General features: G+C 36.4%; 1 long non-coding RNA gene and 1 other non-coding gene across 2 annotated transcripts in view; one reads left to right on the top strand and one right to left on the bottom strand.

Annotated features, from left to right (window-relative positions):
• LOC107563997 (uncharacterized) overlaps window positions 1-17,658 on the bottom strand; it is a 91,309-nt gene that overhangs the window by 73,169 nt on the left and 482 nt on the right. The gene's annotated exons all lie outside the window — the stretch shown is intronic.
• Window positions 14,854-14,926, top strand: trnaa-agc (transfer RNA alanine (anticodon AGC)). Its single transcript has one exon. It is a non-coding gene; the product is annotated as a tRNA-Ala (tRNA).

Below are 17,658 nucleotides of genomic sequence, written 5' to 3'. Positions count from 1 at the left end.
AATCTTTGATAATCAAAATTACATATTTAAATGTTTTTTGTCTTGTGAAAATAATTTTCTCAGGCCTTAAAATAGCTTGAATGTAACTGTACACCCTTGCCTCATTTACTATACACAAATTAGCCCCGCCTCCACTCAGTCACACCAACCAGGGCCTCCTGATCCACGGATAATGACTGATAAAACTATGTTTTTACTTGCGGACAACTACAGTGGATAATTCAACAGTCTTTAAAGTTACTTACTTGACGATGTTGTGTCCCCAAAATGCCTTAAAGACTTGAATGCAGCCAAGTTTGTGATTCTTAATAAAAGCATGCGAGTGAAGTGGGTCTGACTATGGGCTACTTTTATACTGTTGCCGTGGGTTATTATTCAAGTTAGCAGTTCTAAATTCACGTTAAACCACGGCTTCATGGGTTCTTGCTCCATTTTATTTTTGGTTTTGTGCTGGTAATTGGTATATTTAGCATGCAAACTCTATGCTATGATCTCTATGCGCGCCCTGTTTGCATAAATGGAAAGAGGGATATGCTAATGACAAGAACCTATCCCTTGACACGATTGGTTATTGAATTTTGTGACATAGCAAACCGAGGGCTGCTTCAAACCGCATTTCTGGAACTGCCATTGGGAGACTACCGTTTTAAGGAGAAAATACTCAGCAATGGTGTTGATTAATGGATTGGCATATGGTTTGTCTAAAAGCAAATTAAAAACACCACATAGACAAATAAACAACATAAAAAACTTGATTTTCACTACAGGGGGACATTACAGTGAAAATCTTGAGATATAACGTCGCAATTACTCAGCAATTCAGAGTTTTACAGTAAAATTGTAATGCAATGTCAATCCATTTAAAGTTTTTCCACTCTATATGGTAAGGTAATGGACATTTAACAAATGAACAAGTTGTACTCTAGCATTTTAGGGTTTTTCTTTCTGTAAAAAATTATAAACATTATGATATCCTGTGCATTACTGCAGCACCTTTGCTTTTTGATGTTAATTTGATTTAATAGGTAAGGTCCATTATTGTTCAGACTAAGAGTTTATTTCAAATGATTCATTCAATTCAAGTATTTCACATAATGGACAGCATATTGTGTGATTTTATTTGGCTAGAAGAAAAATGCCCTTATATAAAAGATGTGCCTGAAAATCAATTCCAGGGCACAAATATTGACCCCTTAATAGTTTATTCCCGACCCTGGTCAGGTCTAATTCAGTCTTGATTCCTCATCCAACTGCTCTTCTAAAAACTGCTCTCAAATCTCCAACAAGCTATCAGCTCTATATGTACTGCATATCCACATCTGTGCAACTGCAGACATTAATTTACATCTGCTGCAGACTGAGATCGGCTTGTTCCATTTCACAGGAACGTGGAAAATGCCATGCTTGACAGAGAGTGCATGTAGTCTATGTCCCTGTAGTGTCTAAGGAAAGCATCACAATTAATATTGCTCAGACTAAGGGTTAGGGATTTGGGAAAACCCCTTAGAGAAAAGACAGTACACCCAAAAACAGTTATTTCCAACAATGTTGGTAACGAAACAGTTTTGGTTATAGTTCACTTCCACTGTACAAAAAATAAAAACACTGACACATTTCTCAAAATATCTTCTTTTATGTTCCCCAGAAGAAAGTAAGTCATGCAGGTTTGAAGTGACACGAGGGTAAGTAAATGATGAGAGGATTATAATTTTTGGGTGAACTATCCCTTTAGCCTAAGAATTCAAATTCATTGTGTGCGAAAATTAATTTGGTCTACATAAACAAATGATTAATTAAACCATGTGGCCTGTTGAGGAGAGGTGTGATCAGACAGTATTTTTAGGACAGATACAGTGGGTGAAAATATTCAATAAATTTACTTTGAAGGAAAGACCCAGATTTTAGATTTTGGGACAGCACACTAAAACCCACCTAGAACACCTTAGCAACTGCATTGCAGTGTCCTTTCAATTATTCCGACAAGGTTTGCACAGACACAAACATTCTTAAGAAAATGTAAAAATTTAGTTTTTCTTGCACTCTCTTTCATGTAAGTAAGAATCTGTGAGCGTGCACTCATGCAGTGCTTGTGTTTGCTCTGTAACAGCATTTCTCCATTTATAGAAGATGTCACACATAGTAGACAGAAACATGCTATAGAGCCACAGGAATGAGTTCTACAAGCATTTCTACAATGCACTTCCAGTTCTATCGTCCCAATGTCAGTGGGATTTTTTAAATGCATTTTTGGTTAAATGTCTGAAACAATGTCTGTGGTTAACACAAGCTCAATATATTTTCACATTTTATTCTAATGGCAATAAAAACATTAATACCTCACTCATGATTTTTTGAAAAAAGCGGTTGCTAACAAGTGGCTTAACGAGACTACAGAAACTTTTGGGGACATTAAATGTCATCACATTGAACAGTTCTACTCCCTAGTACACATTTGCAGCCTTACATACTTGCAAACTATTCCAACTCAAACTTTCCAACTTTCCAACTTGCGGGAAGCTTAGTGATGGTGATGATGTAGTCGTGCAATCGTGGAATAGGTCTTTATAGCCCAACTTTAGCTTTTTACATCTGGTGATTGAATTTAGGCTTCAAAATTTAAAAGTTGCATTCATTTGTGAAGATTATTATGATAAACAAAACAAGTAAGAATCATAAAAGCTTATTCAGTGCAACAATCCAAAAGTAAAAGAAAAAAAATCAGGCACACTTTACTTTGCGAACCAATTCTCACTATTAACTAACTATTAACTACGACTTTTGCCTTTAAAAAACTCCTAATTTGCTGTTTATTAATAGTTAGTAAGGTAGTTGTTAAGTTTAGGTATGGCGTAGGATTAAAGGATCCAAAATATGTCATGCAGAATAAGGTATTAATATGTGCTTTATAAGTATCTACCAATAAACAGCCAATATGCTCGTTAATAGTGAGAATTGGTCCCAAAACTAAAGTCTTCCCAAAAAGGCCTATTGGCTTTTTGTTGAAGGAACCAGTGTGATTATAGTTGGCTTACAAAATTACATAATACCTGCAGCAAATTTTGTAAAATTGTAAAAAAAAAATAGCAGAACCTGATTTATGAAATCTATAATGACGTTCCAAGTGTTGCATTATGAAAAAGGTTGACTGCAAAGAAGTGTGGTGTTGAAGAGGGTAATAGCAGGAAAACCAAATAAAGGTAATTAACCATCTGCATCAATAACAATACCATCTCACCTAGAGACCAATTACAAAGAAAAGCAACAGTTACTACAGACAAAACAACAATGAGAAACACTAATGCGAGAGCGTGTGGTGTGTGTGTCCCAATCAAGCGTGAAAACGATGGTGTTTTAAGTGACAGAGAAAAGAGAAATCCGAGAGGGAAGGATCTGTAGCCTAAGGCAGAGTAGTTGGAGCCACAGATTCCCACTGAACTGCTTGCGGTGACACAACACACACACACAAAAGCCTTAGTCTTATTTGGGGAGCTCAAAAGCAGATGGTTGGGTCACTGTGTGTTTGTTTGTATGCCTCCACCTAACACCACCAACCTACACCATCCACCAACACCCCAGCCACCTCCATCTTCCACCAAAGAGAATAAACACACACACACACACACACACACACAAAGGCAAACAGGTTCCCACACACACTTCTACATACAAACGGCCGTAAGCATATTCCTCAGAGAGCCAATGACAAAAAAAATTCCACTCGGTCTCTCTCACACACACATTTTTAGACTGCCAAAAGCCTCGCTGAGATGTTGGCACAGATGCCGCGTCACAAAACACTTCCATAAATGAATTCTGTCAAGACACACACAGACACATGCTCGCCAAGCGGCCCAGGCATTTGCTAATTTGTTGGCAGAGCGATGCTTCTTCAAGTAGACTCTCAGGAGAAGTTCTTGTTTGCTAACAGCACAGCAACAAAGCGTTGACAGATATGACTCTGGCCTGCTGGTACAAAACCCGTTTTTAGTGCCTCGAATGTGTTTTTTTTACAAAACCGACTGATCCTTGATCGGTTGGCTGCATATCATATCACAAACCTGTAGCTGGCTGCTGATCACTCTTGTTTAATTCGCACCTGTGATGCTTGAGCGCTGATACTCTTTTAATCATGAAAGATCGTGTGAAGAGGCTGAGTTATCAGTGAAGAGGATATTTTAAAAGGAGGCTTTTCAAACTTTTTAATAGCAGGGGCCCCCAAACATGATAGTCTTCATTTTGTAGAATGCAAAGGTAGCTATAGATTTTCATACATAAAGATGCATTTAAACTGTGTGAGAAAAAAAAATATTTAATATGAATTTTTATATTAGAACATTTTATGAATGTATGTAGATTATGTTTTACTGTGGCAAATAGGGCTGCTGATTCTGATTTGACAGTAATGATATCAAATTCAGTGTTAAATTATTGTTTTATATATATATAAATATATATATACTGTATATATATATATATATATAAAACAAATGAGATATCAGCTTTCGTTTTAACATTTAAATTGTTATGTGTTAGCAATTTTTATATGCTTTTGACATTTTTTGTTTAAAATATTTTTCATTTATGTTTTAGTACTTTAATAAAAAAAATTTTAACTACGTTTTTTTTCCATCTAATATTTATATTTTATTTCAATTTGATTTCAATGAATGAAAATGATCTTTAATAGATTTAATTCACAATAACAACATTGTTCCTGGATGGCAATGAGTTTAAATACAGATAAAATTGTCCTGTGACCAAATTTTTATCCTCTGAAAAAGTAATCTTAAAGGTCTCCTTTAGAGATTTAGATTGTGCCCACATTTAAAAAGACACTAAAAATCAATATTGAGAGATCTCAAGCCTCATACATCTAAGAGCAAATGATCTGATTCTGAGCTGTGCTATTCTCATTAATTTTATAGCTCAAAACTCTTACAGTATGACAAATTATCTTATTTGTTTCTATTTTTATTTCTCTTAAGGAATTTTAGGAGACACATTTGAAACAAACTTTGACAGTTATGAAAGAGCAACATCTAAGCAATAACATTTCAGAACTGTCGCAGAGTAAAAAGCTGCCAACCTCAGAAATGACCAGCTCTGAGCAGAGAGACAGGGGGTCAGAAGGAGGAAAACGTGCGTGCGTGTGTGTGTGTATGCTTGTATGTGTACACGCCAGCTGTTAGTCCTGGGATCAGACCCAGAGTCTGTCCTCAGCAATACGCACGCAGGCACACAAGAAATGACCAATCAGAAGCAGGCCCTGTCCTCTCGCTCTCAAAATACTTTCCGTCCAAGCATCAAAATGTCAGAGATTAAATCACAGGCTGGGAAAATCTTAATCTGTACTGCCTAACTGCTCCGCTTTCACCATATCCATATACTTTGCAACCAAAGCAAACACACACAAACACACATTTGTACTTGTTTATGCTACATTGTGGGGACCAAATGTCCCCACAAGGATAGTAAAACCTGAAATTTTTGACATTGTGGGGACCGGCCTGTGGTCCCCACGAGGGGGAAAAAAATTATTAAAAGTAGTAAATGATGTTTATCTGAAAGTGTAACAATGCAAACAGGTTTTCTGTAAGGGGTAGGTTTAGGGTTAGGGGATAAAAAAATATATTGTTTGGACAGTATAAAACAGAAGTCTATGGAAAATCCCCACAATTCACAGAAACACACACACACCTCAGAAAAGATTCAAATGTAATCACTTAACCTGCATTATGAACCAAGGAGTGGAAAAATAAAAATCTACTACCAAGCACATAAATCTCTCAAATCCCTAACCTTTGTGTGTTTTATATGATATAATTCTACATATACATTTAACCCTAAAAACAACAAAACATCTGTTTGATAAAAAATACAGTAAAAACAGTAATAATATGAAATACTATTACAACTTAAAAGAACAGTTTGTATTTCAATATATTTTCATATGTAATTTATTCCTATAATGGCAATTTAATTTTGGTCTGGTTTAATATGCTGAGTTGATGCTTATTATTATTAATGTTGAAAACAGTTGTGTTGCTTAATATTTTTGTAGAAGCTGTGAGACATTTTCAGGATTCTTTGATGAAGAGAAAGTTCAAAATAACGACATTTATTTAAAATAAGAATATCACTTACTTGCCCTCATTTTGTTCCTAACCTGAATGAGTTTCTTTAGTATGGAAAAAAAAAAAGCTATGGAAGTCAATGGGGATGTTTGGTTGTTCTTCAAAATATCTTCTTTTGTATTCACCAGAAAAAAAGAAATTCATACAGCTTTTTTTCATTTATGTTTTAGTACTTTAATAAAAAAAATTTTAACTACGTTTTTTTTCCATCTAATATTTATATTTTATTTCAATTTGATTTCAATGAATGAAAATGATCTTTAATAGATTTAATTCACAATAACAACATTGTTCCTGGATGGCAATGAGTTTAAATACAGATAAAATTGTCCTGTGACCAAATTTTTATCCTCTGAAAAAGTAATCTTAAAGGTCTCCTTTAGAGATTTAGATTGTGCCCACATTTAAAAAGACACTAAAAATCAATATTGAGAGATCTCAAGCCTCATACATCTAAGAGCAAATGATCTGATTCTGAGCTGTGCTATTCTCATTAATTTTATAGCTCAAAACTCTTACAGTATGACAAATTATCTTATTTGTTTCTATTTTTATTTCTCTTAAGGAATTTTAGGAGACACATTTGAAACAAACTTTGACAGTTATGAAAGAGCAACATCTAAGCAATAACATTTCAGAACTGTCGCAGAGTAAAAAGCTGCCAACCTCAGAAATGACCAGCTCTGAGCAGAGAGACAGGGGGTGAGAAGGAGGAAAACGTGCGTGCGTGTGTGTGTATGCTTGTATGTGTACACGCCAGCTGTTAGTCCTGGGATCAGACCCAGAGTCTGTCCTCAGCAATACGCACGCAGGCACACAAGAAATGACCAATCAGAAGCAGGCCCTGTCCTCTCGCTCTCAAAATACTTTCCGTCCAAGCATCAAAATGTCAGAGATTAAATCACAGGCTGGGAAAATCTTAATCTGTACTGCCTAACTGCTCCGCTTTCACCATATCCATATACTTTGCAACCAAAGCAAACACACACAAACACACATTTGTACTTGTTTATGCTACATTGTGGGGACCAAATGTCCCCACAAGGATAGTAAAACCTGAAATTTTTGACATTGTGGGGACCGGCCTGTGGTCCCCACGAGGGGAAAAAAAATTATTAAAAGTAGTAAATGATGTTTATCTGAAAGTGTAACAATGCAAACAGGTTTTCTGTAAGGGGTAGGTTTAGGGTTAGGGGATAAAAAAATATATTGTTTGGACAGTATAAAACAGAAGTCTATGGAAAATCCCCACAATTCACAGAAACACACACACACCTCAGAAAAGATTCAAATGTAATCACTTAACCTGCATTATGAACCAAGGAGTGGAAAAATAAAAATCTACTACCAAGCACATAAATCTCTCAAATCCCTAACCTTTGTGTGTTTTATATGATATAATTCTACATATACATTTAACCCTAAAAACAACAAAACATCTGTTTGATAAAAAATACAGTAAAAACAGTAATAATATGAAATACTATTACAACTTAAAAGAACAGTTTGTATTTCAATATATTTTCATATGTAATTTATTCCTATAATGGCAATTTAATTTTGGTCTGGTTTAATATGCTGAGTTGATGCTTATTATTATTAATGTTGAAAACAGTTGTGTTGCTTAATATTTTTGTAGAAGCTGTGAGACATTTTCAGGATTCTTTGATGAAGAGAAAGTTCAAAATAACGACATTTATTTAAAATAAGAATATCACTTACTTGCCCTCATTTTGTTCCTAACCTGAATGAGTTTCTTTAGTATGGAAAAAAAAAAGCTATGGAAGTCAATGGGGATGTTTGGTTGTTCTTCAAAATATCTTCTTTTGTATTCACCAGAAAAAAATAAATTCATACAGCTTTGGAACAATTGGAGGGTGAGTAAATGATGACAGAATTGTCATTTTCAGGTGAACTATCCCTTTAATCATAACTACACAATGTCTTATGAACAACCAGTGCTATTATTTTTTAAACGGTCAGTAAATATTGCATACATGCGCTTTAAAGGAGAGATCTAAATGTCTCACGACTATGTCGTGTATGAAATAATATCTGTGCAGCTTCTTATCAGAAAAGGTTCAATAAAGTATTGTCTTTTGTTGTTATGGGCGCATCTACAGATTTCTTGCCATATGTCTATGTGTCTTGTATCTCACGTGTCATGTATGAAATAATGTCTGTGTGCATGTGTGTAAAACAACAAACTGACGATTTATATATAATAATTTGTAGTTGTATATACATTGTTGTGATTACAGTGGTGTGAAAAAGGTCAGCAAAAGCATGGACGTGATGTTGTCTGGGGGTTTGGCAAAAGGAGAGTGGGACAGTGGGCGGTGCTCGGGTGGTGACTGAAGGCAGTGACGTCAACTTTTTACGGAAGTCACAACGGTTCGTGAAAAATAGCTAGACCTTTAAGCAGGCTGTGTGCTTTTTACTGTGGACTGACTGTTTTGAAACTTATATGGTAGTTAAATAGCCCCTAGACCTCAGTAATCGTGAAAAAAGCCAGGAAATTTCAGTTTTGACAATATGGGACCTTTAAATTTATTTGTGTTATCCATCCAAATGGTCTAAACCAGACACACCCAGTATAAGGGAAAAGCCACATTAAAGCCTGACAAACATGTGAGAGAAAACAAACTGACAGAGAAGTACATCAAAAAGCTGGCTAGAAAGAGGTCATGGGGGTTAGATAGGGGACACAGAGAACGAACAAGGGAAAATGGGGCAGAAAAAGAGAGAATGACACAGCCGACTGCTTTGAAGGTGGAAGCCAAGATGACATAGGGCAGAAGAGACAGTGTAAAGTTTTAATGACAGAGAAAAGAGTGAAGAGAAAGAGAAAGAGAGGTCAGGTATAAGAGAAAGAGAGAGATGAAAGATGTAAGGGTCATTCAGACACTGCAGTAAGGCTTACAGGGCTGAATAAATTACAGAGAAAGAGTAGTTAATGAGAGAGGAAGAGGAGGAGAAAAAAAAAACGGGAGATTGCACTGGTAGGACATGATTAGGTTGAGACTCTTTGTAAGCCTGTAGTGCCCTCTATAGGAAGAAAGAAAAATGCATTATGAAAAGCAGTTGGGAGCATCTCTGTCAAAAATAAATAAATATATAATACATTGACAAAAGAGCGAAAAGATCTAAGCCTTTTTTTCTTTACAGGGATGGCTGTTTTTAATGAAAAGTTAAAAAGAAAACAATCCCCGACAGATTTCACCACCCTGCGGTTTCATTTCACACTGATTCCAAAGCAACGCAAGCAGTGACTGATTTGGAAATAAAAGCTTTTGGGCTCCACACAAAAGGCTTTTGGAATCAAGACCGAACAATGCAAAACTACACGACGTGCAATAATGGAAAAGAGCGTTTATTTGAACGCATTTATTTTTGTGCAGCTTATATCAACTCATTTAGCAGATGAAAAGAATGAGGGGGGGTGAAGATGTCTCAGCCGGTATACAACTTAGTTAAGCTCTAGATCACTCCTTTCAGTTTGTCTTTTAAATGTCGGACAAATTAAACATCCAGTTTATCAAAACCTCTAATCTGGCCTGAGGGCCTGTCTGCACGCGTATGTGCGTCTATACGGAATGGCGGCTGGCCTCAGGCAAGAAAATGCCAAAACATGAGTGGCTGAATTTGAAAATAAAAGGCTTGTCATTCAATAGCGCGAAAGAGAAATGAAGTGTGCGTTTGTGCACGTGCTTGTACCCCAGTCAATTACTGCATCCTTGAGAGAAGGACAAGGGTTTAACTAGTGACACGAGGAAGTCAAAACAGAGTTGCCTACACACACACACAAACACATTCACGGTCTTATTTAGAAGCTCGGCTGTTATTGCCAGTGGCAACAGCATCATATATTGATTTCCACCCAGAGGAATTGCGATACGGAGAGGAAAGAAATACGAGAGAGGGAAACTTTTGATTGGCATGCAATGGATAAAGTGAACTACTTATAATGCAATGCCAGTAGACCAGAGGAACTTGACTTAACCAGCATGGACAGAGTAAGAAAAGAGGGATGGAGTACTCTCTAAGGGTGTGCGTATGAGGTGGAGGTAATCAGTGATCTTTCATTTCCACCCTCCCTGATCTACTGTTGCTAAATCTGGATGACCAGATGGCCCCCACGCTCTCTTTCATCCAAGCGACAAGAAGACAGAGCAATGCTGAGACTGGAAAGGATGGGAACAACGATGAAAGACGACTTCTTTTACTTGAGGACAGAGAGAAACTGCGTGTGTGAAGATACTTTTTAGTAAAAAAAAAAAGATCAGAAATGTTTCAGGCCTGGGAACTGCTTTTGGCAAGATCAAAACGGGGGATCTACAGACTCCGACTGCAGATTTTGTACCTTTAATTGAGATAAATGTAGAACCGTCTGGTGCGGCTGTGGATCACGTGCTTCAAAACCCTGCTGGTTCAGGCTGGTTTGGTGCTGGTAGGCCTATAGTCATTCTATGGGTTGATCAAGAGGATATTAGAACACCAGGATGCAAATGATAATATTTGCTGGTGACCAGTTGTGGTCTTTGCTGCAGGGGTTCTCAAATCAATAGCTCTTAGTTTCTACTCTCTTCTTGTCTTTCTCTTTGCTGCTTTCTTCAAATTAATATTTAAATAAAAGCGGTCAGATCTTAAAGAATCAGAATTTCCCTTGATCTTCAGAGATAAGTGTTCAATGTACTGTGAAAACATACTCTACATGTAACTTTCAGAGCTCAAAACATCCTCTCCAGTTCAAAAACACTATTGAAACTAAAGGCTGGAATACACTATGCAAATTTTTCAGATTTTTGCCCACAGTTTGCTGTCTGGAGGAGGCGATAGCTGGCGAAAATCAGAGCCAGTCTGGAGATTTGGGGTAGTCGAAATTGACAGATTTTACAGAAAAATGTGTAGTGAATGATGGGCACAGACTGTGATTTCATCCACTCTGAGGATATTAAACATGTTTGATATTTTGAGTCGATTTTAGAACATGTTGTTTTAAATTTTCATGTATCTCCCAGCAATGAGGCACATGTTTTTGCATGAGTTTGAGTTCAGAATAACTTTAAAGTCTGGTAGAGTGTGATCTTCAGTCATTTCATGAAAGATGTCCAGTTTTTCTCTGTAACCAGTTACAAAGTTGGCAAGTGTATGATGTCCAGCATTTAATAATCTGTTCAGATTTTAAAAGCCATGTACTGTATTCCAGCTTTAAGCAGCAAAAATGGTTCTGAAATTGTTGAAAACATACATTTAGAACAAACGTGGCATATTAAAAGCAACGTTCACTCAAAAATTAACATTTACTAACATAAACATTAATTTACTTTATGATTACTAGATTTATATACTCCAAAGAATAAAATGGTATTTACCATCATGGTAATGTCCAAACATGGAATTACTGTAGTACAATGTCCAAAAAACATAGGCTACTATGGTACTTAAGAACTTACAAAAAAGGTTTAAAGATAATGCATTTGTGTATTATTGAGACAATATGTCTCTCTGTTATTCATGGCTAAAAAAACAACCTCCTCTCTCCTCGGTTTCCTTGTCACCGGTGTCCATAGAAAAGGATTACGGATGAAACAGAACAGGAATGGAGGGAGTATGAAAGAGAAGAGAGAATGGAGGGGCTGCCAAAAAGGTCATGTCCCAGCAACCAACCCGCCTTGGGCATTACTCATTAGCCTAGCAACAAGCTAAGTCCGGTAACAGTGATGACCTGAGGGGGGATCAAACCAGAGAGCAGATTCACCACATTTCTGAAATTTTACCATGATCTTCTACTAAATTCAAGCTGAGAGCCTCAAGTTAGCAATGAATAATGACAACCTTGAGCTGCTTGAGTTTAAAATGAGTCAGCCTGATCCGGGTCACTGAAGTGGAAACCTTTCAAAAACAAGCTAAATATCTGAACCTCCAAATGCCACATAAATTGCTTACCTCAAAGATAAAAAACTAAACTCAAAAAGACTCAATGAGAGGCAGCTCTTCAAAGGGGAAAAGTCAATTTCATGCAATCAAGAAAGATCATAAGATGACTAGATTAAGTTGTATAATAACCCCTTTTTTGGTACCAATTAAATTTCTTTTAATTTCAATCTGCCTTTTGGCTTTTTAGAACAACATGAACATGTACTGCTCTCAATGGGCTCCATTCATTGACAAATGCATTGAAGTGTTCTTATGTGCGCAGAGAAAGTTCTCATAAAAAACAGGTGCATACCGAGGAAGTCTATAATACCTGGAGTCATCTGTTAGCATTCCCATTCATCTCAAAGTCCCAAGCCCTTCACTAGCAACTTTCCTGAGCTGTGACATGAAAGGTAGGGGAAAGACAGGGGAAAAGTCTATTTCACGCTTTTAAAGCCCCTCCAAAAACAGAGGGGCAGTGCTGAACCATTTACTACCGTATACTATTATGAAACAACTGTGATTTATATGTTGCTTGCATAAGAGATATTGCTACATTTTATGGTCATCAGAAGAGTTTTTTTTGTTGTTGTTCTGCACTTTGAGCCATGGATGTAGTTCCAACATCTACCTATTTTTATTGTTATTTTTTGTTAAATAAATAAAAAGAAAACAAGTCAAAAGAATAGAAAAGGTATAGAGAACGCTAGTGTTAGAGGGTAATTTTTTATAATAATTAAAAGAAAATACCAAATCCCAATTTAACCCCAGTTGACCGTTATGCATATAACAAAAACAAATCAGCTTTGCCAACACAGGAATAAAATCTTAAAATTATTTGAAACTGTAATAATATTTCACAATTCTGATAAATAGCCTAAATGCAGCCTTGATGAGCATAATAGACATCTTTTTTTTTCTTTATTAATTCGCGCATTTATCTTTTTCATTCCCTCACTACAGTAAATGATGCTTTAGGTGTTATAATTTATCATGACTCTCTCCGTTCTTACAAATCTGGCTCCATCTTGCATTTATGCTTCATTAAACCTCATGCAGCGCTACAGGCACCTTTGAATCCAAAGAGAAGTTAGACCCAACCTGTGAAAACATGTCAGATTGGTTTTGTAGGTCTTTTCTATTGCTAATGAAACTGAGAGATGTATAGATCCCTGCTGATATGCAATATGTAATAATCATGGGCTTCATTCATGAAACACAAGCAAGGATATCTGTGAAAATGTATCTGTACTTCCTCTGTCCTATTGAACTGAACACAACAATTTGCAGCAAATGGATTTATGAACGATTCACACATAAATTCGCTCTGCTCGTGTTTCATGAATAAAGCCCCATGTGCATGCCCAAGGGAGTTGAAGGAAGATCAAGGAAGATCAGATCAACCTAAAACTGGGTTTTATCAGCATTTAGCACCACCTGCTTCCATGACTGTAGGTGTCAATATTTTGTTTCATCATCACCGAAAGCCACAAGATGTTAGGAAGAGCAACTGGGGCATTTGATATTATAATGGTGATCATATTTCACATCCCATACAATTATGCCCATATAGATTACAAAACCGCTACTACAACAACAATGCTTCTTCTTTAATGGCCTACTGCACTTAAACAAAAAAGTAATCCTACAAAGTTGCATAAAAGGCGTAAATACCGAAAGATGCTGTCAAAATATTCCACAGGGTTCTATATGTGCAAGGATTAAGCCAGTTTTTTGTCTCTAATTTCACAGGTCATTTTTTTAAGAAGTACATTAATATACAAAATTATTCAAATGAGCAGGACTATTAAATTAAATATACTGGACACAGGTGGCAATTTAATCATTACACATATGAAATATTGGTTTAAGATTTTGCTAAATCATGTAAAAATTGCCATGTAATGCAAAAATTCATGCAATGTTTAATGCTAATTATATTTAGATTTTATGGGCTGAATTATGGCTGTAACAAAATGAACTGAGACACAAGTAAACATTCTTAACAAGAAAAAAAACATTACAAAGCATAACAGAAATACAAAAATAAAGAGAAATGCAAATATATCAATAACTTAGAGCATTTCACAGTTCACATACTAATGGACATACTAATGGCATAATGGTGTAAAATTTGACGTCATGGTATTAAAGTAAATCCAATTTCGGATAGGAACTGTTGTCAAATGTTACCTGTACACTGAAAAAAATTATTCATTGAATTTACAATTTTTTTTAAGGTAAGTGATTGCAATCAATTTATTTTAGCTACATTTAAACAAACAAATCTAGTTGACTAACTTTCAATGTTTTTTTTTTATGTAACTAAAATAAATGGTTTACAATCACTTACCTTAAAAAAATTTGTATAATTGTTTCAGTGTAACTTTTCTCAGAGCTTGGATAGCTTGTACATTTTGTGAAACTGTAGGTTGCATTGTTAAGTTTTGGGTTTTTGGGCAGAACAAAGAGATTGAATTTTGGTTTAATAAAATTTAATTAAAGGTACGTTTTATTTACACAAATGTAGATTTACAGAAATGTAGTCCTTAAACACCTCGATATAGTTTCAAAGGCAAACGAAAGAAAGTTGGCCTCTGAATGGATTTAAAAATGGGGCTGGACCTAACATGAAGAGGGATCTTAGGGAGGACAGCTGGAACGGTCAAAAGCACAACCTCTCGGTTATTTCTACAACTAAATGGTGGCCAGTGCAAAGATGCCAGCACAGAGGAGAGACGGCCTCTTTTATTCAAACCCATTATAATAGCAGTCGCATCTTTGAAGATGTCTTCAACCAGGGGAATTAGCTCAAATGGTAGAGCGCTCGCTTAGCATGCGAGAGGTAGCGGGATCGATGCCCGCATTCTCCAAGCTGGGTCCTGCCCTTTTAAGCTTTTTTTGTCCCTAAAGAGACAGACTACGCTTCGACGCTATGAAGCGATGCTCCCTACATGACTTTTTGGGGCTCACTGCTGCCGAAAAGTGGACCAGGTCCTGCTCACATTCATGGCAAAAGCAGGTCCCACCAAGATCTGAACACAGATCACTAGATTCAGAGTCCAGAGTGCTAACCATTACACCATGGACCCGTGACAGGAGCAGCTGTCGCTCACAGGGCCACAAAGACTAAATTACTTACAGACTCGCCAGCAGCACCAAACTACTTCTTTTCCTGCCGCAAGAAAGCATGCAGATTTGAGCTCGGATCGCTGGATTCGAAGTCCAGAGTGCTAACCATTACACCATGGAATCACCACTGCTTCGTTGGTGGCCATCTGGGAGGCAGATAGCACTGTGGCTCTGGGGAAGCAGTTAGACAGAGGGGTTGGATCCCAGTGAATATTGGTCACTGGCCCCCTCGACCAAAAGGCAAAGACACGCGTGCTAACCAGCTGAGCTAGCCAGCTAACATGAAAGAAATTAAAGCAGCTGAAAAAAGGAATGCCTTAAAACTCTAAATAACTTGCAATATATACTGATCAACACCCAGTTGATAATATGCTTTTATACTATTCTTATGCTGCTTGGACAACTGCGTTGTAATTCAAGCATATTACAACCCAGTTGTAATATGTTTTTAGACTTTTTATATGCTGCTTGGATTTATTGTTTGTGTTTGAAGTTTGTTATTTGAAGAAGTTTAATAAAGGTTATTAAAAAAAAGTTTCTACGAGCTGTTCAGGATGGAATAACTGAGTAAAAAAAATAGAGAGACTGCTGGAATAAATGTATTTGTATCTCGGTTACTAATGCTTGATATTAACATTTAAATTACAATCTAGTGTATCTACAGTGGAGATCAAAATTAGAGAATAGTTTATGAACACTTGAGTTATTTTTCAGAAATAATTAAATAGTCGTCAACGTTCAAAATTGTAAGGAATTTTAGTTGTGGCTATACCATGCTAGTAGAAAAGTGTTTTACAAAATAACAGTGACAAAGGATCAGTGTCACCAAGAGATTTTTAATCAAGACACTGGGCTGGCCATTTCATTATTTCCATCTCCCATCGGACAAAATTTATTTAAACTTGCTTTCATCACTCACGTGAACTTTGGACTAGTTCTCCTCCGTCTATACAACATGCTCCTCAGCAAAGGTTAGTGTAGCCTTTTGATTCTTTCTGCGAGTTTTTATATTGTGCTTCAGAATTTAACTCATGAAATATGCTTTAAAAACTGCTTTTACTCCTGTAATGATAACTTCAAATAGGACTAAGCAGTGACCTCGAAATTTAGGAAATTGTAGGATGTTCTACAATTTTGATCTCCTCCGTTATGTCTCTTATAGGACAAAACCCTACAGAGATGTGAATGCAGTAACTGGGTTTTGTGACCAGTGCCAAATACCTGAGACTGTAGAACATGTGCTTATTAATTGTTCAAAATATGAATTACAGAGGATGGGTATGATAAATGACATGGAAAAAATAAGACTAACAGGACGTGGAGTAAAGAATATAATGGACTGCAGTAGGAGTGAACAAGGAATGAAATATTTGATTTGCTTTCTGACTAAAACGGGACTTGTGACAAGAATATGATGACTAAAGTATATGGGAAATAACTAGAACCAGAAGATGGCAGTAGTAGGAGTGTACATACCAGAGTTTGATGTAACCATATGCAAAAGAATTAATGACAAATTATCTGTATTTACAGCTGAAGTAGTAGCCATAATTTTAGGATTGCAATGGGTAGAAGAAGTAAGACCTCAAAGAGTTATTATCTGTTCGGACTCTGTTGCAGCTCTTAATAGTTTGAATTCAACTGAAACAATAAGAGAGGATGTATATAAAGAGATATCCATGATAATGTTAAATATAGAGAGAATTGGAATTAATCTTCAGTTTTGTTGGGTTCCAGCTCATACTGGCGTGGAGGGCAATGAGATAGCAGATTTGACTGCAAAGAATGCACTGAAATTAAAGGATGAGGAAATAATGAAGTCCCATTTGGTAAAGGTGAGGCCAAATCATTAATTAAAACAAAAGTGAGAGAATCATGGCAGAAAAAGTGGGACATAGATAACAAAGGGCGATATTATTATAATATTCAGAAATCGATTAACGTCAATGCTTTTAAAGGGAAATGCAGAAGAGAAGAAGTGATTATATCAAGATTAAGAGTGTGACATTCTGGTTTAAAATCAACCCTGTTTTTAATGGGAAAATGTGAATCAGATAATTGTGATGACTGTAATGTTCCACAAAATGTGGAGCATATCATTATGAGGTGTAAAAAATATAAAGCAGAAAGGAGGATCTTGCAAGATAAGATATACGAGTTGGAACAAGAATGAAGTTTGAAGGGGATTTTGGGGGCAGATGAGAAAATGTGGGAATGTAGCAAGGCTCTCTTTAATTTTCTTAAAGATACAGGGTTAGAGCATAGCATATAGCATATAGGAAATGGGAATTGTTTTTTATGATTATAACTATGCTAAGTACATGAAGCCCTTAAATTGCATACCCCGGTACAGTACGTGGCGGTATGCACCTGAACAAGTTGGTTGCGACCCGCCAATAAAACCAGAGAGAGAGAGAGAAGATGGCAGTAATGCAACGTTAAGGATGCAAGCTGCCGTTAAAACCCAAAGAAG

This window comes from Sinocyclocheilus grahami, unplaced genomic scaffold, assembly GCF_001515645.1.
Source record: "Sinocyclocheilus grahami isolate Dianchi unplaced genomic scaffold, SAMN03320097.WGS_v1.1 scaffold25.1, whole genome shotgun sequence".
NCBI lineage: Eukaryota > Metazoa > Chordata > Actinopteri > Cypriniformes > Cyprinidae > Sinocyclocheilus > Sinocyclocheilus grahami.
The sequence above is the reverse complement of the archived record's forward strand: the minus strand, read 5'-3'. Positions and strand labels throughout refer to the sequence as shown.